Below are 26,101 nucleotides of genomic sequence, written 5' to 3'. Positions count from 1 at the left end.
CCAAACCTCTCCCATACCTCCCAAAAAAAATTTTTTTAAAAGTCTTAATTGATATTATTCAAAATTTCAAGGTACCAACTCATTATCTGTTCTTTTTAATTAACTTTGGGAGTCATAATTTATTTATTTATCTTTATTATTAAGGGAGTAGTTGGGTTCATCCTGACAAACTCTTACATGCATAGAAATCAATTTTGGTTCATGATCTTCCACTTTTACCTCTCCTTCTCCCTCCCTTTCCCCTTCTCCTACTCTACTAGATTTCCTTCACTTGTCTACTGACTGGTTTTGTATGTAATCTTATCCTTCCCTCACCCTTTCCTCTATTGTACTCTAGCTTCACATATGACAGAAAACCTTCAACCTTTTGAGTTTCCAAATTTGGCTAATTTCACTTAGCATGATATTCTCCATTTCCAACTATTTACCAGCAAATACCATAATTTCATTCTTTTTAATGGCTGAGTAGCCCTCCATTGTATAGATATACCACAATTTCTTAATCCATTCATCTATTAATGGGCATCTTGGTTGATTCCATAACTTAGCTATTGTGAATTATGCTTCTATAAACATTAATGTGTCTGTCTCACTGTAGTATGCTGATTTTAGACCTTTTGGGGAAATACCCAGGAGTGGGATAGCTGGATCATATGGAGGTTCCATCCCTACTTTTCTGAGGAATCTCCATGCTGCTTTCCAGAGTGGTTGTATAGTCTGTAACATCCCATCAACAATGTACAAGAGTACCTTGTCCCCACCAACTTGCCAGCATTTATTGTTGTTTGTATTCTTCATCATTGCCATTCTGACTCAAGTGAGATGAAATCTTGGTGTAGTTTTGACTGCAGTTTCCTGATTGCTAGGGATGTTGAACATTTTTTCATATATTTATTGGCCTTTTGTGTCTCTCCTATTGAGAAGTTTCTGTTCAGTTCTTTTATCTATTTACTGCTTGGATTATTATTATTTTTTTTTTGGTGTTAAGTTTTTTGAGTTCTTTGTGTATTCTGGATGTTAATTCTCTATCAGAGGGGAAGCTGGCCAATATTTTCTTCCATTCTGTAGGCTCTCTCTTCTTGCTCTTAATTGTTTCCTTTGCTGTGCAGAAGCTTTCTCTTTTTTAATATTTTATGGACCTTTATTTTATTCATTTATTTATACACGGTGCTGAGAATTGAACCCAGTGCCTCACACTTGCAAGGCAAGTGCTCTGCCACTGAGCCACAACCCCAGCCCTGTGCAGAAGCTTTTTAGTTCAATAGCATCCCACTTATTGATTCTTGATTTATTTCTTATGCTTTGGGTGTCTTGTTAATAAGTTGGTCCCAATACCTATATGATGGAGTGTGAACCCTGTTTTCTTCTAACAGTTGTAAGTTTTCTGGTGTAATTCCTAAGTTTTTGATCCCTTTCAATTTGAGTTTTGTATAGTATGGGAGGTGTCTAATTTCATTTTTATGCATATAGCATATAGCTATCCAGTTTTCTCGGCAAGATTTGTTTAAAAGGCTGTCTTTTGTTCAATATATGTTTTTGGCACCTTTGTCAAATATCAGATGGCTATAGGTTTGTGGATTTGTCTGCCTTCACGTCTATTTTGATGCCAATACCATGCTGTATTTATTACTACAGCTCTTTGGCATAACAAATTAAGAGAAAGAAGCTAGTATTTAGTCTATCTTTATGTGAACTACATTTCAGAATAATCAAATACTGATGGAAATTTCTTCTTCAGTTTTTAATAGATAATATTTTGTACCATATTATATAATAATGTAGATATAGGCATGGAAATACATCTAAACTGTATACTTTAAGTATGTGTGTTTTATTATACATCATTTATACCACAATAAAACTGTTTAAAAATAAATAAATAAACTAAAAACAACCACCATTACAAATAGCAAAAGGAATGTCAGGATTAGAAGCATCAGCATTTTGCTAGACCTAATGAAATAATAGGTAAAGGCTACAACATTAATGCTAAAACAATTGTCTAAAAGATTAATGGTGAGCTTTATTAGGAAAGATCAGGCTGACTCATCTAACCCACTGAAAAGTGTCCACATCACTCAAGTGGAACAAGACATTACATGCTTAATGATAATTGCAATGGGCATCTTCTCAATGTATTATTGCCTAAAACATTAAACTTGAATCTTATCAAGTCTCTAAGAGCAAAATATAGAAACATGAAGCATGAAGAAACAGCTTAAATGACATCATGAGGAAGCAAGCAACCAAATTCAGGATATGGAAAATCACATGAAATAAATGATCAGATTTCTCCAATAAATCAGTGGGGGAAAGTAGAAGGGTGGGAACGGTGGTACAGATACTATGATAAAAGAGATTTAAGATAATCACAGTATAATAAAAATAGACATTAGTTGAAAAACTAAAAATAAAAAGGCTGGGCTGGGGGTGTAGCTCAATGGTAGAGCACTTTGCCTAACATGCATGAGGACCTAGATTCAATCCCAGTACTTCAAAAATAAACAAATACTAAATAACTAGGCTGTTGTACCTTCAATGTAAGAAGCCTTCTTTTAAACAACTTTTGAATGAAAGAGAAAATGTAAGTTACTTTTCCCAAGGTTATTGAATTTGCAAAAATAATAAGACTGAAATACTATTTATTAGTATCAATGGGATTCATTTAAAAGTGATTTGAGAAAAAAATCATGATCTTAAACACTTATAGCAATGAAAAACTGCAGAATGAAAATGGATTAAATGTATAACTCAAAAAGATAGAAAAATAGAAACAAAGTAGCCAAGAGGAAAGGAAGGAAATAATAAATCTAAAAGCCAAAATTAACAAGAGAGAGGATAAAAAAACTAATTAATATATCAAAATATTCATTCTCTAAAAAACTAACAAAATATACAAATCAAACAAAACAATAAATGACCAAAAGAAAGTAACCACTGAAGCATATACAATATTTTTTTTTAGAAAGAGTGAGAGAGAGAGAATTTTAATATTTATTTTTTAGTTTTCGGCGGACACAACATCTTTGTTTGTTTGTGGTGCTGAGGATCGAACCCCGGCTGCACGCATGCCAGGCGCATGCCAGGCGCTACCGCTTGAGCCACATCCCCAGCCCATATACAATATTTTTTAAATCATAAGCAACTATTTTGTACGTCACTATGCAAATTTATTTGAAAAATTAGATTAAATGGGTAGTTTTCTACTAAAATACAGTTTAACAAAATTGACTTCAATAAAGATAAAAAGTATGAGCAGACCAATGTCCATATAAGAAATAGAAACATTATCAAAAAACAGCCCACAAAAAAGCACTAAGCTCAATTTCAAAGGAAATTTCTACCATATGTTCCAAGAGCAGACAGTCCCTTAATTGTTGATAATGTGTGATGTCCAGATTTCTAACACTGATTCCTAAACATGACTAAGTTGATCCAAAGAAAATGACAGAACAATATTACTTGTGTACATTGTATAAAAATACTAAAATAAAATATAAGTAAACAGGATCCAAACATGTCCAATGAGATTTATTCCGGGAATACAAGAGTGTTTCATTATTGGAATTATTATAATTCACTGTTTTAATAGATAGCTGTAGAAAAAACATAATCTCGGCGAATTCTGAAAAAATAAACTGGACAAAACCCCACATGTATTTCTGATGTTTCAAAACATTCAAACCAGATGCAGCAGCAAACACCTATATCACAGCTACTTGGGGAGGCTAAGAAGGAGGAGTGGTTGAGCCCAGGAATTCTAGGCCAGCCTGGGCAGCACAGAAAGATCCTGCCTCCCCCCCAACACACACACACACACACACACACACACACACACACACACACATTAAATAGAAAATAAATTCTAATGTTAGCAGAACACAAAAATAATACACAGGAACCAATAGCCTTTGGAGTCACTAACTGTAACCAGTTAGAAAATATAATAGAGGAGAAATCCTTGTGTATCATAGTAACAAAAGAGATAAGATCCAAGGAATACAATTAATGAGAAATATGCAAAACAGTATGAGGAAAAACTTAAAACACTCCTGAGCTAACAAAACAGACTTGAACAATTGGAAAGACCTTGCATGTTCCTGGATAAGATCACCCACGTTTAAAAAAAGTCTGCTCTGCCCAACTGAGGTTACAAATTAAATAAGTTTTTCCATAAAGATGCCCGTAAGCTTGTTTTGAAACTAGATAAGTTGATAGTAAACTTTATAATAAAAAATGTGCAAGAATAGCTTTTTAATAAACAAAAGAGAGCCATAAAAGAAGAGTAGCACCATTAGATATTAAAATATATATTTAAATCTCCATAATGAAGGTTAGGTATTAGCACATGAACAGACAGAGCTGTGTAATAGAACACAAAGTCTAGAATTAAGCCTAAGTGTATATGGAAATTTAGAATATAATACAAAAAAAAAACATATGGCATCTAGAAAAATCACTGGGACAAATATGGTTCTTTAATATATGGCGTAAGGACAACTTGATAACCATTTTTTAAAACAGATAAAATTGGATCCATGTCTCAGGTTCTAAGAATAGACTCCCAATGCATAAGATACCTAATGTAAAAAAAATTAAGCAAAACCATATAAATACCAGAATAAATCAGTGCTGAATTCTTGAGAGTTTTATCAATGATTAAACTGAGAGTGAGGATAGGTTTTCTAACTATGTCTCCAAACCCAGATTCAGTTAAAAACAAAAACTGATAAATTTGACTATTTAAATTTTTCTTAAATTGTCACATCATAAAAAAAAAATCAAAATTAAAGTCAACTGACAAATCACTGAAAGAAAAATATTTGCAGTGTAAATCACAGATAATAGAGCTTTCCCTAACTGATAAATTATTTTTAGGAAACAAAGATCAAAAACCAGCCAGGCACGGTAGTGCTTGCCTGTAATCCCAGCGACTCAGGAGGCTGAGGCAGGAGGATGGCAAGTTCAAAGCCAGCCTCAGTAAGCAACTCAGTGAGACCTTGTCTTTAGGTAAAATATTTTTAAAATGGGGGGGGGGTGTTTCTCAGTGGTTAAGTGCCCCTGGGTTAAATCTTTGGCACCAAAAAAAGAAAAAAAAAGTTCAAAACCCCCAAAAATAGACAAGATAGAAACACACAATTTACCATTTTACAAGAGAAGAAAAAGGCTGTGAAGGTAAATGGTCTCCCATCCAGACAGGTCATAAGCAGAGTTATATCACCCCTTTGCTTACTTGTTTGTTTGGGGGTTATTTGGTTTTTGTACTCAGGGTTGAACCCCTGAGCGCTTTACCACTGAGTTACATCCCCAGATCTTTTTTTTTTCCCCCTTTTTCTTATTTTTATTTTGAGACAAGATTTTGCTAAATTGCTGAGGCTGGCCCCAAACTTTCAATCCTCCTGCCTCAGCCTCCCAAGTCACTGGGATTACAGGTGTGCACTACCATACTCAGCATCCCTTTGCTTTTAATAAAAAAAAAAACGTAACAGCAAGCTGCAAGGGCTTTTAATACCAAGTTGTTTTAAAATGCTTCTGCAGAGTACTTAATTGAAAACCACAGAATGAGGTAGAATGCTGTGATATAGTCTAACAACATGGTTAGTTTTATCAATGATTAATAACACAAAAAGCCTTGAGGAGAGCCCCATATTGCATCATGAGTTTCCATTTCTTTATATCTGATTTTGTAAGTGACAAGTAAGCATATAAACTTGTCTATTAAGAAACCGCTCTTTTTATTTCTAACACTTGACTAGCCAGGGTTATGATCGCTTTAAGCAATGATGAAGTGTTTAAGTTCTCTTCCAACCATGGCATCCTGGGATACTATTATAAGTCCTTGATAGCTCAGTTGGCACTTGGCAGCAATACCATACATCCTGTGTCTGATGTCCTTCAGTGATTACACCCTGCAATTATATCTGGAAAACTGATTTATAGAGGCATTTCAGGCACACCACAAGATACCTTAGTTGGACAAACCAGCAAAAGGCCAAATATCTTTTAAAAGGACACTAGAAGCAAAGCAAAACATACACTTTCCTTTTCAAAAATAGTTGTGGATATATTCTAGAAAATTCTATCAGGAAAGAACTTTAAAGTTAGAAGAGGTCCAAAGGGAGGCAAGAACTGCTGACATAGTAACAGCAACTAAAAATCCGTAGACTGAAAAGGAAATTTCCTTAATAATATTAAGAACCTACTACTGTTGAGCCAGCTGAACTTGAAAGAATAAGTTATACTTTCAGGAATTCAGTTTCTTTGCCTGAACCTTGAGCGAGATCAGGTTCAGGCAAAGAAACTGAGAACAAAGAGAACAAAGGGGTGCTGAGTATGGTAGTACACACCTGTAATCCCAGCCAATTCTTTCAGTAGAGTGGCAGATAATAAATATTTTAAGCTTTGTAGGCCATGTTTTGTTTTCTTTTCTTTTTTTAAAGAGAGAGAGAGAGAGAGAGAGAATTTTTTAATGTTTATTTTTTTCTTTTTTAGTTTTCAGTGGACACAACATCTTTCTTTGTATGTGGTGCCGAGGATCAAACACGGGCCGCACGCATGCCAGGCGAGTGCGCTACCGCTTGAGCCACATCCCCAGCCCCATGCTTTGTTTTCTGCAGCCACTTGACTCTGTCACTGTACTACAGAAGCAGCAACTGACAACACATAAGCAAACGAGCATGGATATAGTCCAACAAAACTTGTTTCAATAACACTAAAATTTGAATTTTGCATAGTTTTCATAATCCATAAACTATTAATCTTCTTTTGATTTTCTAAACCATTTAAAAATGTAAAAACCACTTTCAGCCCAAAGGATATATAATAAGAAAAAACAGGCAGCTGGGCTAGATCTGGTTCATGGGACTGTAGTTTGACAACCTCTGGGCCGGTAGTTCTCTGAATTCCCTTCCAGGTCTGTGTCTCCAAGATTAAACTGCTATGGATTTCCCTATTTAACTAATACGAAGGCTATGTTTCTCCTACACCATCTTGCATCTTCTTCTACAGCTTAAAGTAGTTTCTCAAGCCTTATCCCCTTACATTCCCATTAGATAAGAATTACAAGGTCTTCACATCATTCATATAGCTCATATGACTTTAAAATGAGTTAGTTATATTTATTCTTCCATATATATATTTCCACTTCAAAGAGATTCCCAGAATTGTCCTCATACATCTGAGAATTACTGTCTTCATTTGTTTAGGCTTAAAAATTCCCAGTGTGAAAGCCCCTAAAAAACCTCCTTCTTGTTTCTGCTGTAAAATAATGCCAGTCTTCCATTGACACTGCTGTAAGTAAGGATGGCTAACTTACATGACTTCATGGAATAGTGAGTTCCCGGTAAAGCTTGACTTCCCCCTCAGTTCTTTCTTTCTTCCACGTAGAATCCAGAGTATGAGAGAGAACAAGAATCCATGCATTTGCCCTGCTTCCTCTGATTACCTAAAATTGTGAGACATCCACCTTTCAACCAAGATCTGGTCTGTTCCATGACCATGTTTAGAACGGCTGCAAGAATAGAATGTTAGGAATCTTCACTTACAGTTGGTCTGCACAAAATGTCTCTCTAAATCGAGGAGAGAAAGAAGCTAGCAGTGACCAGCAGCAACCTTAGCACTACTCCTAGAAGACAGGGATGGTAAAATGTCCCATTTCCATAAAGAAGGCTTTCACTGTTAAGGAGCCTCATTGGAAGAGGAGGAAGCCTTGGGGACATGACCACTGAGGGCCCACAGTGAGCCAGGGGCCATCCAGCATTAGGTCACATCTCCTCTCCCGTGAGCCTGTCCAGTGTGTGAAATCAGGGGAGATGATTAACACTTTGCGACAGATGAAGAATGCCTAGACACAGCCCCTTGCACTTCCCCTCTGGGTTTGGCTACCTCCCTCCTTCATTCCAGGCCTTAGAGAGTTCTGTACATTGATCATTTCCCTTACCCTTAGTTGGGACAACATTTTCAAGTCTCATCTTGATCTCAGATAGTCACCTTGTCTAGTCTTTCCCCATTCTAGAATTTAATCTCATAAAACAAAAGTCAGAAAGTCTTACTGTCTTCTGCTTTCTATTTGTTTGTTTGTTTGTTTGTTGTAAATGGACAGAATGCCTTTATTTGTTTCTTTTTATGTGGTGCTGAGGACTGAACCCAGTGTCTCAAACATGCTGGGCAAGTGCTCCACCACTGAGCTACAGCCCCAACTTGTCTTCTGCTTTCTAACACAGCATCCCTCTCTTCAAACAATGTGGACACAGACTGACCAGGAACTTGAATGGTTGGGAGAGGTATTGGAAGGAAAAGATAAAGGTAAATATGTGAAATATCATCTGGCTGCACAATCATTTTTTAGTATTTCCATAGGTTCTAGATGCCTTGCTCACCCAATTGTACCCATCCTCGCCTCATCTACAAAAACAAATTAGAAGATTCATTCCTACTAATTCTGTTCTATTGTGGCTGTTCCCATGTAGAGTAAGATCACATGATAAAATCTTATGCAGCTGCTTAATATCAAGGTGTAGAAAAATAAATGATTATGTTGACAATAAAAATAATGAAGGCAATATGAACTACACATCCCAATTTTATAAAATTCATGTGGCGGTCCTTCAGTATCCATGGGGGAATTGGTGCCAAGAACCCTGAGGACACCAAAATCTTCAAATGCTCAATCCCCTCATATAAGATTGTAAAGTTATATGCATATAACTTACATGCTTCTTCCTCTATACATTTTTTATGTATTTTTATTGGTGCATTTCAGTTGTACATAATGGTGAGATTTGTTTTTATTTTTTTTTTAATTTTTTAATATTTATTGTTTAGTTTTTGGTGGACACAACATCTTTGTTTGTGTGTGGTGCTGAGGATCGAACCCGAGCCGCACACATGCCAGTTGAGCGCGGTACCGCTTGAGCCACATCCCCAGCCCCAAGAGATTTGTTTTTATATATTCATACATGACATAACAACATAATTTAGCCAGTATCATTCCCCAGTATTTTCTCTTTTCCTGCCCTTCTCCCTCCTCTTGGTTCCTTTGCTCTATTAGACTGATATATTTTCTATTTTTTTTTAACTGGTGATTGAACCCAGGGGCACCTTACCCTCTGCCCCTATTTTGAGACAGGGTCTTGCTAAGTTGCTTAGGGGCTAAGTTGCTGATATTGGCCTTAAACTTGAACTCCTCCTACCTCAGCCTCCCTAGTTGCTGGGATTACAGGTATGCACCACCACCCCCAGCTACATTTCAATTTTTGTGAGATTCCCCACCCCTCTTTCTTTTCCTTTTTCATCTTTAGCTAGACTTTCAACTGAAAATTTATTTGATTTATTGTGTCTTTCATTTCTAAGATTTGTGTTTGGTTCTTTTCCAATATTTATATCTCTTTATTGAATTTATCATTCATATTCTGTGTTAATTTCCTTAATTCATTAAGTTGTTTTACTGTGTTCTCTTGGAATTCATTGATCATTTTATAATCACTTTTGAATTCTTTATCTGATTTTTCATCTACTTCAATATCTTTGGGGTCAGTTGCTGGTAAATTATGAGCCTTAGGAGGCATTGTGTTACCTTGTATTCCTGTGTTGGGTTTTATGTATCACTTGGGATAAATGTCTCTTCTACTAATGGGATTATTAATAATTTTTATTTTCTTTCCATATTTTTAAATATTTCTACAATGTATTTATTACTTTATAGTCAGAAAAATGTTATTTTAAAAGCTAAAAGCATTTATTGAGGTTATGATTGTTGCACTATGTATATACTGTACCTCAATAAAAAGAATTTTAAGAAACAAGAGGAAGAATCTTCAACATCAAGGACAATTAAGAAATAAACATCTTTGGCGATCATCTCACACTTTCGTTGGGCTTCTTTGCTCACCAAATAATTCTTTTGTGCTAATTAAATTTCTTGGTTGTCTTGTGGCAAATGTGCTTAACACAGCATCTTGCAAATCACATGTATATTCACTTTGGATCCTAAAAAGACACTGTTCAACAATCATACTGTCCCCTCCAAGCAATTAACCTAAATTTTTCATTCAGGTGTGTGTCCTGGTTATTGTTTTTATGAGTCATCAATAACCTGTTGGATAAAAATCCGGTTTGACTATTTGTCTTAGACTTCACAGTGCCCAATTCAACCCTCTGTCTCCTGGCTCACCTTCCTTTTTTTTTTCCCTTGGGAAATCAAACAGTTCCACTTTCTTGCAAAGGCTTCAGGTCAGATAAAGTAGAGTCATGTTCTCAGAATAATAAACGGTCCTGGTCCCAAGCATAACTGGTGAAGAATTAGAAATGTGAAGCTTAAGAACTCTCCTGTTATTGCTGCATTGGGGCTTGATTTTACTTAGAACCACATTACCTTGAGATGTTGTACTCAGTTCTCTTTAGCTCCATTTGGAGTTACAAAACGGTTTGTATCAATCCAGTGGTGCTATCTTCTGTTGGTGTGGGGGATGCCATGTAACCAGAATAGCAAAGGGAGGTGCTTCTGCAATTTGTAATTGTCACCTGGCTGATATTTTTTTTAACCAAAACTTGAGATGACACCCTGTGTCCCTAAGTTTAACAGACTTTTGGTTAACCTTAATTTAACCTTCAGGATTTTGACCACCCCAATTTATCCATTCATTCATTCATCTCTATGAATTTCCTGGGATATGTAAGACCCTACACTATACACTGTGGATGACATGTTGAACAAAACAGACATAGTATCTTCTGTGACAATAATTAGATCTGTGTTTTCAATAGAGATAAGGAAAAAACTTGAAAAATAAACAATCAAAAATTTTAAAAAGCAAAGTAACAATTCCGACCCACTGTGGTAAGAGCTGTAATAAGCCATTACGATTACAAAGTGCCACGGGCATATCCCACAGAAGCACACAGCTGTTGGGACATGCGGGATGTGCCCCAGGGGAAATGATACCTTGGCTTAGACTAGGTACTAGTCTACTAAAACTGTCACAACAAAGTACCAAAGACTGGGTGACTTAAACAGAAACCTATTTTATTAAACAACAGAAACTTATTTTCTGACAACTCTGGAGGTTGGCAGGCAGAGATCGAGGTGTTGCAGGGTTGGTTTCTTCTGCAGCCTCTGTCCTTGCCTTATCACCCCTCTGCTCCCTGTGTCCTCACATGGTCTTCCCCTGGTGTATTGGTGCCCTGATTTCCTCTTCTTTTTTTTTCCACGTCAGACGGGTAATGTGCCCATGTCGTAACAAGGTTTAGAGGGAGGCACATCTCACACAATAGTGTGAATACCCAATCATCACGCGTATGAACCCAAGGATCTGATTTCCTCTTCTTGGGTGGACATCAGTCATATTGTATTAAGGTCCACCCTAATGGTCTCATTTTAATTTAATCACCTCTTTTAAGACCCCCACCTCCAAATACAGCCCCACTCTGAGGGGGCAAGGGCTTTGGGGGACACAATTCAGCCATAATAGGCCTAAAGGAGAAAAAAAAGCACCCGCCAAGCAAATGGAAGCTCAGGGAAGTGTTCCACCATGAGCTAGAGGCAAGTGGAGAGAGCCCCAGAAGAACTTGACAGGAGCCAAATCAGAAAGGGTTTGTTGCTGCATTAAAGAGTGAGAACTGTGTCCTAAGCATTTTAATTTAGAAAACGATATGATCAGATTTGCTTTTGAGAAGGAATATTTGGGATTGTTGTGTGAAGAATGAATTGAAGAGGGGAAAGGCCGAAGGGAAGGCTAGGGGAAGCTCTTGCTTTTATTCAAGGGAGAGAGAACCCTGGCCTGAACCTAGGACATGCAGGACAGACTTCGAGAAGGGCATGGAGCTACTTTCTTCAATATCTGGAACGAAAGAAGATGGAAAGGCTTTACCAGTTTCCAGAATTTCCTTCCCAATGATGACTTGTGTTCAATTGCAGGTTGCTCCCGACTGTCCCAAACATGACACGTTTGGGGAGGAAGGGCTTAACTTTTTTAGGTTATATAATAATTGTAAATTGTTCTGCTTCCTATTACACACCACACATGTCAAATGAGGTTAACCTGGTATTTGCAAAAAAAATATAAAATCATTTCATAAATATTTATTTATCTTCTGTAGCTTCTGCTTATTTATTTTTTTAAAATACCATTGGTTTGGGTACATGAATGTGGCCCAAATTTCTGGCTTATCCAGAAACATTTCTTAAACCTTCTCTACCTTGATTTCCTCATTTTCTGAAAATAAAGTGGCATTATAACTTAGGATCAAAGTTATCATGAAGAATTAAATAAAATATAAATACTGGGAAGAAGAAGAGGAGGAGGAGGGGGAGGAGGAGGAAGAGGAGGAGGGGGAGGGGAGGGGGAAGCAGGAGGGAGGGGAAGGGAGGAGGAAGAGCTGATGTAACTGACAAGAGGTGGTGGTTACTGGACCAGGAAAGGAAGAGTGGAGACCACTCTTCCATGTGACTTAGGAAGTGGGTGGAACAAGACACACAACATGGAAGGAGGCCAAGAAGAAGTGTGGAAAAAGATGAGGAGTCTTTCAGTAGAAGACCCTGCAACAGAGAGAGCACCCAACATTGCCTCTTAAGATCACATTTTATATTAAGGAAGGAAAGAAGGAAAAAGTACTTAGATATTTTTTAGCCTGGTTTGGTTATAAGGAGACATTTTATCTCATCAATTTCAAATTAATTCAAAAATTCAAATACATTCTTCTGTCCTGTCTTATTCCATTCCTTCTTTGCATTTTTAGATCCTTCAAGACGCAACTGAGGATGCAAAATGTGAGGATAACTGCTGTAGTTTCAAGATATCTACAAATGAAAATATGACTAGTTTTGATTTTTGCAAATATATATATATATATATGCTACACACACACATACACACACACACACCACAATCCATACCTTTTCTGAATCAATACATTCATTTTCCATGTAATTTTCACAACTCTATGGATATTTTTATTTCCATTTTACAGACCAGAAAACCAGTGCTGTGAAAGGTGAAATAACTTGCCCAGGGTTACATGGCCACATAGCACCTTGAACTCAGCCATCTCCAACTACAAAGCCCATGCTATTAACTACAGTGCTATATACCTGCAGCAAGCCCTTTCTTAGGAACAGAAATGAATTTAAACCTATCCCAAAAAAATTTTCTTTCTCTGTGTGCATATACTGAGGATTAAAGCCAGGGCCTCATGAATGCTAAACCTCGGTTCTTCTTGCCTTTTTCATATCTCTTTTACTCAAAAACAACTAAGTTTCCTTAGGAAAAACATCCAACAAGCTTGAGATCCATTTTTAATACAATGTGAATAATGCTCTGGAGTCGTGCAACCTAGCAGCCCTATAACTGTGCTGGTTTGGATCAAATACCAGGCTGTAGGCTTAAATTCACAATAGTAGACTGGTTACAAATACCTCACTATAAGGACAACTAAATCAAACTGCCAAAGCATTTGCACCAGCCCTTGGCCAGCATGCAGAGAAACCGGAGCCCAGATGATCATCAGGGAACATAATAACCTTGATCTCCTAGCTTCCCAGTGTTTCCTTTATTTTGCAGTTTTAAGAGAAGACCATTTAAACTCGTAGCTAAGTCTTATTTTCCGTCTTTCAATTAACAAGCACTGTGAACCTTAGCTGATTCTGTTTCTTCAACTGTGAAACAGAAAACTTGACCTTGACATGCTCATCCAGTGACCTTCAAGGACTCCAGAAGTCCAAATGGGGTAGCTGTCACTTTCTCCCGGAAGGAAGTTGTGAGGTCTATGAATTTGCTCACATATTTTCTGGGCAGCTGTTGTGTTTTATAATTTAGGAAATACAATACGATGTGCTTGATAAGCAGCAGATATGATAGCTCACAGGTAAGACAACAGCCTCTGCCAAGGAGGAGACTACAATCAGACCCTGAGAAAATGAACAGAAAGCATACATGCAACATGAGTAATAGGAATAGGTAGTGCAAACCCAGAGCTGAGGGGGACCAGAAAAGGCTCTGCTTTTTGAAAGCAGGACTAGATGTAGATTGATGGAGAGAAAGAAGTGTGACATTCTTATCGAGCAGTAGGTATTGTACGTACAAGGGGATGGAAGCAAAAGTGAATCTGAGGCAACATCTTTTTTTTTTTTAAGTGTATGAGAATGAGTTTGGCTTTCAGGAGGAACTAGAAAGATGGGGCCCAGCTAGGAGGCATGAGCAATAAGCAAGTCATGGTGTGAAAGATGGATGGGACGGTACCTGTGAAACCAGCAAGGAAGGGCAAATCAAAAGGCCTTGTGAAATCTCAACTCTTAGCATGTTTGAGCAATTCCTGGCAAGATTGCCTCTGGGTTTCTGTGCAATTAATTTCAAGTTGGAGGCTTCAGCATCTCAGAAGTATTATGCCAAGACTTCCTTTATTCTTTCAATGTAAGGTTTGGGTTGTTAATACTCCATGTCAGTCTTTAGAAGGCCTTGTCTAAAAACTGCAATGTTTCCAGAGAACACTGGATACAAAATGAGAGAAGTTATAAAATTTAATTCTGTCTTTATTTTTCCTCAGGTGGTTGGGTCAGTGCAGGGCAAAAGGAATATCAGAAAGGTTAAAATGGAAATGGCACACAAGGTAATAGCATTCTACAAGCTGTGGAGAAATATCAGCTTCCACCTTTAAAAATGTGTTTATTTTATTTTATTTGACATATAATAATTGTACATATTTCTGGGGATACCTTGCTTTTGATTGACAAAATGATGGTCCTGTTGCCACCATCTGTCCCCTGTTGATTAAATAGCTTCATCTACCTTGGTACAGAATCCTTGGTACAGTTAGGATTGGGAGCAGGGCATTGGGCTAGGACAAACAGTTTAATGACTGGCACATTAATGGTCCCATTGTAGTATATGCTGGATATACCACAACAAAAATCCAGAATCAACCTGTGTCTGTCTCAGTATGAATAGATCATATTGCCAACACCTGCCTCAGCATTTGCCATGGATTTCTTTCATGTATTTTCTCTTTGTAGAAATGGCTTCCACTAACAATAGACTGGTCTTCCAGATTTCTACTTTCTCACCTCCCGGCTGCCTCTATAAGCTTGGGACACGAACATTTGAAGCTACTGGGCTTCCAAATTTAATGCACACAAAAATCACCAAGAGAGAGCTTTCTGATTTTTTGAAATGCAGATTCTAGGGCCTGCTCTTAACAGTACTTCTACTTTAATAAACCTGGGATAGGGTTCAGGAATCTGCATTGAACTGGCATCCCAAGTAATTCTGGTGTAGATGGTCCCCAGACCACATTACCAGAGCACTTTTAAGTTCATCCAGCAACATAATTGATTCACGTCAAAGCCAAACTCATAAATGAACATTTATCAAGAAGACTTGAGAGGATTTTCCCAAGGTTCACACGTAAGTGTTTGGCCTGTTCTTCCTAGAGCTTAAGCTGACACAGAACCATGCTGGGAGGTGCCTATGACACACTGTGAGTGTCTGGAAGAGAGAATTTTCTTCTTAGGAACAGGAGCAACAACGTAGCTTGCATAATTATTACTCCACCCTGGCATTTTTTATTAGTCATAAAAATTGACTGTGCCAGCTTCAGTATTGTCAGGTTGCTTGATGAGTATCCCGGGTGAGTGGATTCCTTGTTCTGCCCTCAAAGAGCAAAAACACAACTCAGTTCACAGACCACACTACTGAGCCAAAGTTTGAATGGCCCCTGAGTGCCCAGAAGTATCTCTGCCTTATTTTCAGAGTTCCCCCCGACCAGTGGCATTATTGATACTACAGGTTCCTTTGTCCTGTGGAGAAGAAGAAGGGAAATAATTGCTGCTACACTCATGCCAACCTAAATAACAAACAGAAAGATTCTCCAAAGATTAATAAGGTAGTAGTTTTGCTGTGGGAATGCCATAGTATACTTCATGCATATTCAAGGAGGTTTGGGCAAGAGGGTGTTTTTAAAGGCAAAATGGAAAGAATTACATAAGTTATTTTGAAACAATAATCCTTGGCTATAAGGATCAATAACAAGAGTGGTGTTAGTCAGGGTTAGACAGGCAGTTGTTGGGTAGACCTCCCTGCAGAAGTATTTTCTGGGTGAGGTTGCAGTGGCCTTTGTGCAAGGTTGTGGTTCTGGCAAAGTTTTCTGGGAATAATTATACTTTATCAGGCATAAGCATGAGATCCCACCCTTTGTAGCCTCCCAGCTTTGTTTATTTCTTTATTTAGGGTTTGACAGAAGTGACTCCATTTTGATTCTGACAGCTTTCACACTTTGAAGGAAGAAAAGCTATGGGTTGTTGACATTTTTACTCTTGAAAGATGTGTTTGATACCTTACTTCTACAGATTTCCCAACTACGTTCCCATACCTTAGTCTTCTGGGACTCATTCATTGTCCAAGGCACAGCCCCAAGACTTCTTTGCTTTAGCTGTGTTACTCCTATTTTCAGTCTCAGCACATCTGCACAAGCCTCGTTGAATTTAGCCAAATCTGGGACCATAAAAGAAGTTGCGAGTTAAATGACCTCTTGACATCCTAATCCCAGCCTTCCTCCCCTTAGTGTTCTCCACCCCAAACTCACTGCAAGGTTCTAACCTCTAACTGACAGAGGCTCATAACTCGCTTGGGGAGAGTTTCTTGGAGTCTCACTGCCTGCCCATTATTGGCAACCCCAGTGAAAACCAGAGCCCTCTGCAGTCAGAAAAATTCTTTCTTTTTCTTGCCTTGACTACAATCTTTGTTATTTTCTACAATAGGAAGGTTTGTCTTGCAGTTTCAAGAATTTCCCATGATCAAAAAAGTCAAAACTGTCCAGGAAATTCCAAGTGGCTAAATGCCATGAGCTCAATTATCAAGATGTGATTGGCTGAGAGACTTAAGTTCATGTGTATATTATATTTTAAGAAAAATAACTACCAGCTCAATGAAGGAGAATCATTCAACAAGATTTAATGTACAGACCAATCTCTAAATTGTGTGTTTGAATAGGGTAATCAAGAAAAAATTTTAAGTAAATGTAAATATCTGGGAATGATTAGATATATTTTTTGTTAAGCTCTCAACTCTTCTATGGAACTCCTTAATCCAACATTGTTTTCCCACATTATAAAACTATCTCCTCCCTTGTTCAACAACTTCTAAATTTTCAGATTGGCCAACTTTAGAATGTGGAAATGAAGCACCTCCTTGGAGTACGTGGAAGTAGAATTAGATGCCTGTGGTTTAACAAAGTCAGAACAAGTTTTTGAATCAAGGAAACACCTACCGCACATGAAAAATGGTGAAGTGATCACCTACCCAGGGCAATTCATACAAACAAATGAACTTCTCAAATCATATTTACTTACCTCATGCATAAAATTTCACCATCGTATTTCTTCATGGCAAAGCCTTTACTTCAGGCAAAATATAAATATCCATGGGATTTTTCATTTGTGTCATGTTGTGAAAGATTTGCACATTCTTTCCTAAGCATCAATGTTAATTGATGAGCTTGGTGACACCTAAGGGAATTGGGGAAGATAGAAATCTGACAGCCTTCCAACTTTGTCTTCAACAGTCCCCAAATCTATACCTGGTTACAAGCCTAGAATGTAATGCCTTCACCCATAGAAGAACTATATCCGCAATGGCAATGTGTTCTCAGGTGTCCATGAAGGACAAATGTAGGAACTATATGCTATTTCCTTCCACATGCCTTACTCTGGGTCTAGGTTTCCTTGGCAAGAGCCTTGAAATTTGCCTCCTTTCCCCCTTTTCTCTTGGCTTATCAGGCCCTGAGAGGGGAGAGGGAAGATACTTAATAGTACTAAGTAAGTAGAGCTACACTTATATAGTTAATTTATTTTTAACAAAGGCATTGATAAAATTTAATACAAGCCAGGCACGGTGGCACCTGTCTGTAATCCCAGTGGCTTGGGAGGCTGAGGCAGGAGGATGGCGAGTTCAAAGACAGCTTCAGCAACAGTGAGGTGCTAAGCAATTCAGTGAGACCCTGTCTGTAAACAAAATACAAAATAGGGCTGGGGATGTGGCTCAGTGGTCAACTGCTCCTGAGCTTAATCCCTGGTATCCCCCAAAAAAATTCAATATGAAAGAAAAGATTTTGTTTTGTTTTGTTTTATATTTTTCAGTAAGTAATGTTGGAGCAAGTAGCTATCTGTAAGGAAAAGAAAGAAAAAAAAAACAAACTTGACTTCGTTAGTCCCACATTCCAACCTACACAACATACAGAAATAAATTCAAGATGGGTCATGTATTTAAATGTAAAGGGAAGGCAATTTTGTGTGTGTGTATGTGTGTGCATGTGTATGTGTGGTGCTGGGGATTGATTCCAGGGTCTCAAACATGCTAGGTAAGCACTCTACCACTGAGCTAATCCCCAAACTGGCAGATATCTTTAAAAATATGTCATAGGCACTAACTATAAGAAAAAAAAATGAATTTCATCAAAATTAGATATTTTCACTCATCAAAAAATACTCATTATGGGGCTGGGGTTGTGGCTCAGCAGTAGAGCACTCGTCTCGCATATGTGAGGCCCTGGATTCAAGCCTCAGCACCACATAAAGATAAATAAAATAAAGGTATCATGTCCACCTACAACTAAAAAAAATATATAAAAAAATACCCATTATGAAAGTGAAAAGGCAAACCACAGCCTGAAAGAAAACATTATATATACAAACTGTGTTAGTCAGTTTTCTATCACTCTGATAAAACACCTGAAATTATCAACTTAAAAGGAGGAAAGGTTTATTTTGGCTCATGGTTTCTGAGGTTTTAATCTGTGGTCCTTTGGCCTTGTTGCTTTGGGCCATTGGCTGCACAGTGCATCATAGTGGAAACACATGATGGAAGAGGCATATTCACCTCATGGAAGCTAGGAAACAAAGAGAAGAGGAGGTGCCAGGGTTCCAATATCCCCTTCAAGAGCATTCCCATAATAACCTGACTTCCTTCCACTAGACCCTACCTCCTAATGGTCCCACTGCCACCAAGTAACACTGTGGGGTGGAGACCAAGTCTTCAACACATGTGCCTTCAGGGGAACATTCAAGATCTAAACTATAACACCCACACATACTCACAAAACCTGACAAGATCTCATACTAGAATATATACAGAACTTTCCCGTAGTATGGTCACCCCTTGGTATCATCAGGCAATTGGTTCCAGGAACCCTGAGGAGCCAAAATCTGTTGATGCTTATGGTGTAGTATTCGCAGGTGACTTCAGCAACCTCAGCACATCCGTCCACACATTTAAATCATCTCTGGATTCTTGATAATACCTAATATGATACAAATATTATGTAAATAGTTCTCATACTGTATTGTTTATGGAATAAGAACCCCCAAAAGTTTAGTATAAAAGCATTTTTTCTTGAATATTTTCCATCTGTGGTTGGTTGAATCCATGGAAGTGAAACCTGCGGATATGGGGAGACGACTGCACAGAAAAAGGGGGAAGTGGGCCAAAGACTCGATAGTTACTCTGTAAAAGAAAAGATCCAAACAGTCAATAAACACATGAAAGGTGCCAAAACTTATTACTCACCAGGAAAATGCAAATTAAAACCACAGTGAGACACCATATACTCACAAGAATGGCTAAAATCAAAAAGACTGACAATACCAAGCGTTGAGGGGGATGAGACAACAAGAACCCTCAGTATTGTAAATGGAGTTAAAATGGTACAGTCACACTGGGTCGACAGTTTCTAATAAAGTCAAATAAGCACCTTTTCTATATCCCTGGGTTTCCACTGCTGGGTAGATACCAAAGAGAAATGACTTCATAGCAGGTTTATTCAAAATAGCCGAAAAATGGAAATAACCCAAATGCCCATCAGTAGGATATTGACTAAAAATATCATGTTCCCACACTAAAATACTTCATAGTGGGTAAAAAAAAAAATTGTTGATAAATCCCAACAAGAACAAATTGAAAAGGATATGCTGAACATATGAGAGTATGATTCCGCTTATGCAACGTTTTACAGCAGATGAAAACTAGTGGTTGGGCGGATGGGCGGATCATATTGACTGGGAAGGGTCCTAAAGGGTCTTCCTGGGATGTAGGATATGCACTACAATTTATTACATGGGTACAAACAACTGCCAGAACTTAGGCACATACCACTGACCTGTGCACTTATACTCTGTGCATTTTAACACACAGAAACCATGCTTCAAAATTGAAAAAAGGAACAAAAATTCTCATGCAGAATCCCAAATCCTGTATAACGCAGACAAGAACTAGGAACTACCTGGCACAGAGATCTAGGTAGGCTACCTTCTCCCAGTATGCCTGGCCCACTACAGAGTTGGGCTGAGCTCTGAGGGCTCACTCTCTCAGTTCCCTTGTCTTCTCTCTGGTTTGCTCCGTGTCATTTCAGACATGAACCTCAGTGCCAACCTTCACCCCACTCAAAAACAACAACAACAAACTCCGAAGCAGTCAGCATGTTCACTCAACTCCCTGCAAGTATGGAGTCACAAGGAAGGGTCTCCCAGAGTGTCCAGTGGCCCTCCTGACACCCACCTAGCTGCACCATCTCTCCTTTCTCTGAATGCAGAACAAAAACACTTTGTTCAAGGTGAGAAGTGAGCCTAACAGAGTCACAGGGTTTCAGTTTCCACCCTGAAAAGCTAATAAGAAAATTAATTTGTAAGAATAGAGAGCTCCCCCTGTGGGAATTCTGGGACATTTTTCGGCTATTTTGAAAAAACCTGCTATGAAGTCATTTCTCTTTGGTATCTACCCAGCAGTGGAAACCCGCAAGCCACTTGGCTCCAGTTTTGAAGCAGAGCCCCTTTGGCTAATTACTGTTTTTCCTTTCCCCATTTCCTCTTACCCTTTTCCTCCAGCCCCAGGGGAGCTCTTTACAGTCCCTGAGGGCAATTGAAAACCACTGCACTGAGCTTTTGCAGAGAAGAGAGCTATAAGAACAACAACAACAAAAAGTCTGGGGATATAGCTCAGTGGGAGAGTGCTTGATTAGCATGCAGAAGTCCTGGGTTCTATCCCCAGTAGAAGAAAGGAAGAAAGGAAGGAAGGGGAGGGGGGGTAATTTCTCTAAAATGCAAACATACACCTACCATAACCCAGCCATTCCACTCTTAGGTATTTATCCAAGAAATAAAACCATATAAAGCCTTGTCTTATGAACAGACTATGGTATATCCATTCAACAAAATACTACTCAACACAATAAAGATATGAATTATGAATACACACAACATGGATGAATCTGAAAATTATTATGTCCATTAAAAGTAGCCATAAAGGGCTGGGGATGTGGCTCAAGCGGTAGCGCGCTCGCCTGGCATGCGTGCGGCCCGGGTTCGACCCTCAGCACCACATACAAACAAAGATGTTGTGTCCTCCAATAACTAAAAAATAAATATTAAAAAAAAAAAAAGTAGCCATAAAAAAGTACAAACAGGGCTGGGGATGTGGCTCATGCGGTAGTGCGCTCTCCTGGCATGCGCGCAGCGGTGGTTTCAATCCTCAGCACCACATAAAAATAAAATAAAGATGTTGTGTTCACTGAAAACTAAAAACTAAATATTAAAAAATTCTCTCTCTCTTTCTAAAAAAAGTACAAATAGTATGATTCTATTTATATGAAATGGACATAGTGACAGAAAGTAGATTAGTGTGCTCAGGGATGGGGAGTGTGGAGAGGTATTGGAGAGGAATTATAAAAGCACATGGAGGAATTTTTAGTAAGGATTGTGGTATTACAAATGTGTATATACACACATACATATAAACATATCAAAAGTTACCAGAGTAAACATTTTTTAAATTAAACATTTTAAATAGGTACAATTTTTTGTGTCAGTTATACCTCAAAAAAGCTGTTAAATTTTTCAAAAATATTTAAAAGAGAAACTCAGAACTGAAAAACAATCAATCATTCTTCAAGCCTAGCTCTGCCACCTGCTCTCTCAACTCATGCTATTTCTCATAACTGTAGGCACTGTTCATGTGTTCCTCTTCCTCTGTGAACTGTGAGATCCTTCTGAACAAGGAGAGGAAAGAAAACATCAACAATGTGTTTACTCAATGATGATGTTTCCTGCATAAGACAGACACCTTCTGGGTTAAGTGGGCATGCAGGAGCTGGCCTAGAAGTCCCCACTTGGGTGGCATTTCAGAAATGTCAACTCTGTACAACTGACCTATAAGCAAACTTGACTCACCAGTTAAAAACAAATTGCCTTTAATATATTCGTTGTTCCTTTTGAACGTCATAGTCAGTAGAGCTGAAATCATTCTCCTAACTCAGAATTTCCCAGGAGGATCCTACCTATGGGACAATGATCAGCACTTACTGGTCTGTTAATTCTCAAATGTGCTTATGCTTTGGAACTTCCCATCAGGTTCACGTGAATCTGCTCGTGGGAGCAGCAGCTCAGGGCTCTGCTCAGGAGGTGCCCAACGTCTAGTGCTGGTTGACTGACCAAGCGGTTGTTTGAGTCCCATGGGAGTCTATTTATGCTCAAAAATCAATCCAGGAGGACAGTTGCCCTTCTGCCCCACAGTACATACGCGGAACCAGACTTTTCTCTCAGCCACATCCTACGTTGCTGGTCATCACCCGTGGTCCTCTGGACAGGCCTGAGAGTACCACATGAGATGAATTCAGTTGACCTGGACTTCTGCCCAGCCTTGCCACTGACTAAATGTGAACTTGAGCAAAACTCTTTGTTCCTCTCTTGGCTTCAGAATCCTCATCTGGGGAAAAAAATAAAAGTTGGGGTAGGGGTTAGTCTTAATCAATTGGTTTACTTTTTTAAAAATGGAGGAACTACCAACCCTTAACTTATTTTTTATACAGAACCACAGTTTATCAAAAAAAATAAAAATAAAAAAATAAGAGCCGCTCCAGTTAAAGCAGGGGTCAGGAGCTAGAGCCTTATTTCTCTGTGTCTTCTGCTCTATCATGATCTTTTCCCAGGGGACCCTTGAGACATCTAACTCTCACTTTCCACATTAGATAAGGGTTCTGTTGGATAAACCCATAATCCATTCCAGATGGAGAGTTTGAGTGTGTGCCTTCATTTAATCAATACCTATTGATCATTACCAAAGTACTAGACATTGTGTCAGGCACCAGGGTAAGAATGGCGGAGGGTGGGGGGGCGCTGGACTCCTCTCCCCCACCCACACACACACACTTAAAGCCTAATGTAGAAGGAAAGTAAATAGGCAGTTATTTATTCATTCCCTAGATATTTATTGATTGTTTGAAATCTGCCAAGTGTTGTTCTAGGCTCAAGGCTCAAGGCTCTGGGCTCTGGGAATATAGCAGTTATTCCAGGCAACAAAGGGTAAAAAAATAACCAAAATAAAAGCACAGTTTGTGAATAGTGTCAGTAACAAAAAGATGACCCAATAAAGAGGTGGACAGTGGAAGAAGTCCTGGTAGCATGTAATATTTCTGCTGAGATATGATGGATAAGAACAATCTAGGGCCTGGAAGCTGCCCCTTCTCAGGGGTCATGATGGGCAGCAAAATGGCGTCTGCCAGCAGGGTGGTTCAGGTAGTCAAGCCACATACACCATTAATAAGATTCCCTGACCGAAGAGACCATCCTAAACCCAGTGTAACAGAAGCTTTCAACAGGGCTTCCATCTCACCTACCTGTAATGTCACAGCATTCTAAGGGGAGTAAATCACCAGATTTGTTGATGCATCAGGGTCCACCAGACACTGCAGAAATAATAAAAACATTACGTCAGGGGTTGGGGTTGTGGCTCAGTGGTAGAGTGCTTGCCCAGCATGTGTGAGGCAGTGGGTTCAATTCTCAGCACTGCATATAAATAAAGAAAATAAAACCCATTGACAACTAAAAAATATTTTTAAAAAATTATCTCTGAAATATAGAAGGAAACCTGTATCTCAAGAAGAAATGGAATTTATCCAACCTGGAGGTCCAGAATAGTCTTTGTGGCTGCTGTTTGTCATCAGACAAAAGAATTGTCTTTACAATAAAGAACTTCCAAGACAAATGAAAAATTGTATATTAACCTTAATAAATATCCTGAAAAAAAAATTACACCTATAATCCCAGCTGCTCGGGAGACTGAGACAGGAGGATTATGAGTTCAAAGCCAGCCTCAGCAAAGCAAGCGCTAAGCAACTCAGTGAGACTCTGACTCTAAATAAAATACAAAGTAAGGCTGGGGATGTGGTTCTGTGGTTGAGTGCCTCTGAGTTCAATCCCCAGTACAAAAAAAAAAAAAAAAGAAAAAAGAAAGAAAGAATCTGGGAAGGATCACTCCTGACTCAAAGAATATACAGGGCCCAGAGTCTGAGGTGGGGAAGAGTTTGGCCTGCCTCCTTGAATCCAGATGAGGGCAGTGCACAAAGATTGTTTTCAGGGGGAAAGTGTCATGGGACGAGTTTGAGGAATTAGGCAAAGATTGAAAATTCAGGGTCTTGTAGCACGTGATAAGAGGTTTAGATGTTTTGTTTTGTTTTTTTCTTAAAATGGTGAGACTATATTAAATGGAATTTATCCAATGGTAGCGCACCATCTAATTTATGCTACAAGATCTTGCTTTGGGAAGAACAAATGACACATAGTACTTTTCAACAAGGGTGGAATTGTCTTATGGATTGGATTTGGAAATAAGAAAAAAGCATGACTTTTGGATTGAGCAACTGCGTGCCTGGCAGTGCCCTTTACTGGAAAGCAGGAGACTGGGAAGGAGTGTTAATCGTGATGCAGAATGATGTCAACCTACAGCGATGACCAAGTACAGAAATGGTTCAGAGCCAAAGTCACTGCTTCCCATCCAGATCCTGATGACCTCAACGCACTGCAGTAGCGTGGTCTCCTGCCTCTCCCCACCATAGTCCTCCACATTGGTTTTCATCTTTAATATTTCATTAATACGTCATCCACCTCTCCTCCCTCTGCCAACCTCAGGTAGAACTGTGTCTTGGATCTTACTCCACTTATTCTCTTCTTTGTGCAGCAAACTATAGATAAACAAATGTTGGTGTTAAAAGTTTGTTGAAGATACAGTTAAAATTTTTGCCCAGTATAAACTAACAATTTATAAATTCCAACAAATCTTTTTACAATTTGTAAACCTTAACAATTTATAGTATAGGGGCAGATGGGGATCAGACCTTTTTCCCTTTTAGTTAGGATTATGTTCCTATAACAAAAGATAGGATAGCAAGAGAAAAGCATAACCGATTTATTAAATCAAACTTTACATGACCCAGGAGCCTTTGAAATGAAGGCTCAGAGATCCAGGGAAAGTGGTCCATTTTTAGGCTTAGATTCAATGAAAAAAATGGACAGTTGTGCAGAAATGGGATTGGACAGAAAGGGTGTCATCTAAAGGTTAACAGACAGAAGGAGGAAACCCAGCCAGGCCGCTGTTCAGATTCTTCTTAGTCTGTCTGTACAGCATTCCTTCCTCCCTGGTCTCAGGCAGGACCTCTTCTGGAATGAAAGTCTTGGGATTTACTATCAAATAAGGTAGATCAGAGAATTTATTTAAGGCCAGCTCTTATGCAGAAAGGCAGGGAAGGTTAGAACAATGTTTCCAGGCCTTGTGAATGTCTTTAGGAAAAAGGGCTTCAAGTGTCCAGGACCCACATTGGGGAAGAGGAATTTTTTATTTTTCATGGCCTGCTTTGGGGAAAGAGCAGGAGAAAGAAGGGCAAGAGAAGGTCAGAAAAAGACTTTGTTTCTGAGACACTTCCAATGCCTTTCATTCAAAGTCCTCAGCATGCTAAAGCACTGTACTTTGGGCTATTATTTTCTCTTTTTTGCAGACCTGGGAAAATCGAACTCAGGGCCTCAAGTATGCCAGGCAAGCACTGTAACACTGAGCTACATCCCCAGCCCTGAGACATCATTTCCTAAGCCCCAACATTAACAAAGAAATTTATAAGAACTAAGCCTGCTATTATAATTCCATTTAATTGAATATATAATTTTGCATTTTTGCAATAATAAATTATTTCACAAAAGCAATAATAATTTGATGCATCCATAACTGTTGTAGGGAGATTTAGGAAATTCAAATTAATCAAGATTTTTGTAGGAAAAAAGTGATTTTGTGAGAAAATA

General features: G+C 38.5%; 1 non-coding gene and 1 pseudogene across 1 annotated transcript; one reads left to right on the top strand and one right to left on the bottom strand.

Annotated features, from left to right (window-relative positions):
* Positions 1 to 11,207: 11,207 nt before the first annotated feature.
* LOC114093414 (small nucleolar RNA U13) lies at positions 11,208 to 11,309 on the bottom strand. The gene has a single exon (XR_003582896.2). It is a non-coding gene; the product is annotated as a small nucleolar RNA U13 (small nucleolar RNA).
* A 12,176-nt stretch (positions 11,310 to 23,485) lies between these two features.
* Positions 23,486 to 23,988, top strand: LOC114093182 (alpha-ketoglutarate dehydrogenase component 4-like; annotated as a pseudogene).
* Positions 23,989 to 26,101: the final 2,113 nt, after the last annotated feature.

This window comes from Marmota flaviventris, chromosome 8 (assembly GCF_047511675.1).
Source record: "Marmota flaviventris isolate mMarFla1 chromosome 8, mMarFla1.hap1, whole genome shotgun sequence".
In the NCBI taxonomy this organism is placed as follows: Eukaryota; Metazoa; Chordata; class Mammalia; order Rodentia; family Sciuridae; genus Marmota; species Marmota flaviventris.
The sequence above is the reverse complement of the archived record's forward strand: the minus strand, read 5'-3'. Positions and strand labels throughout refer to the sequence as shown.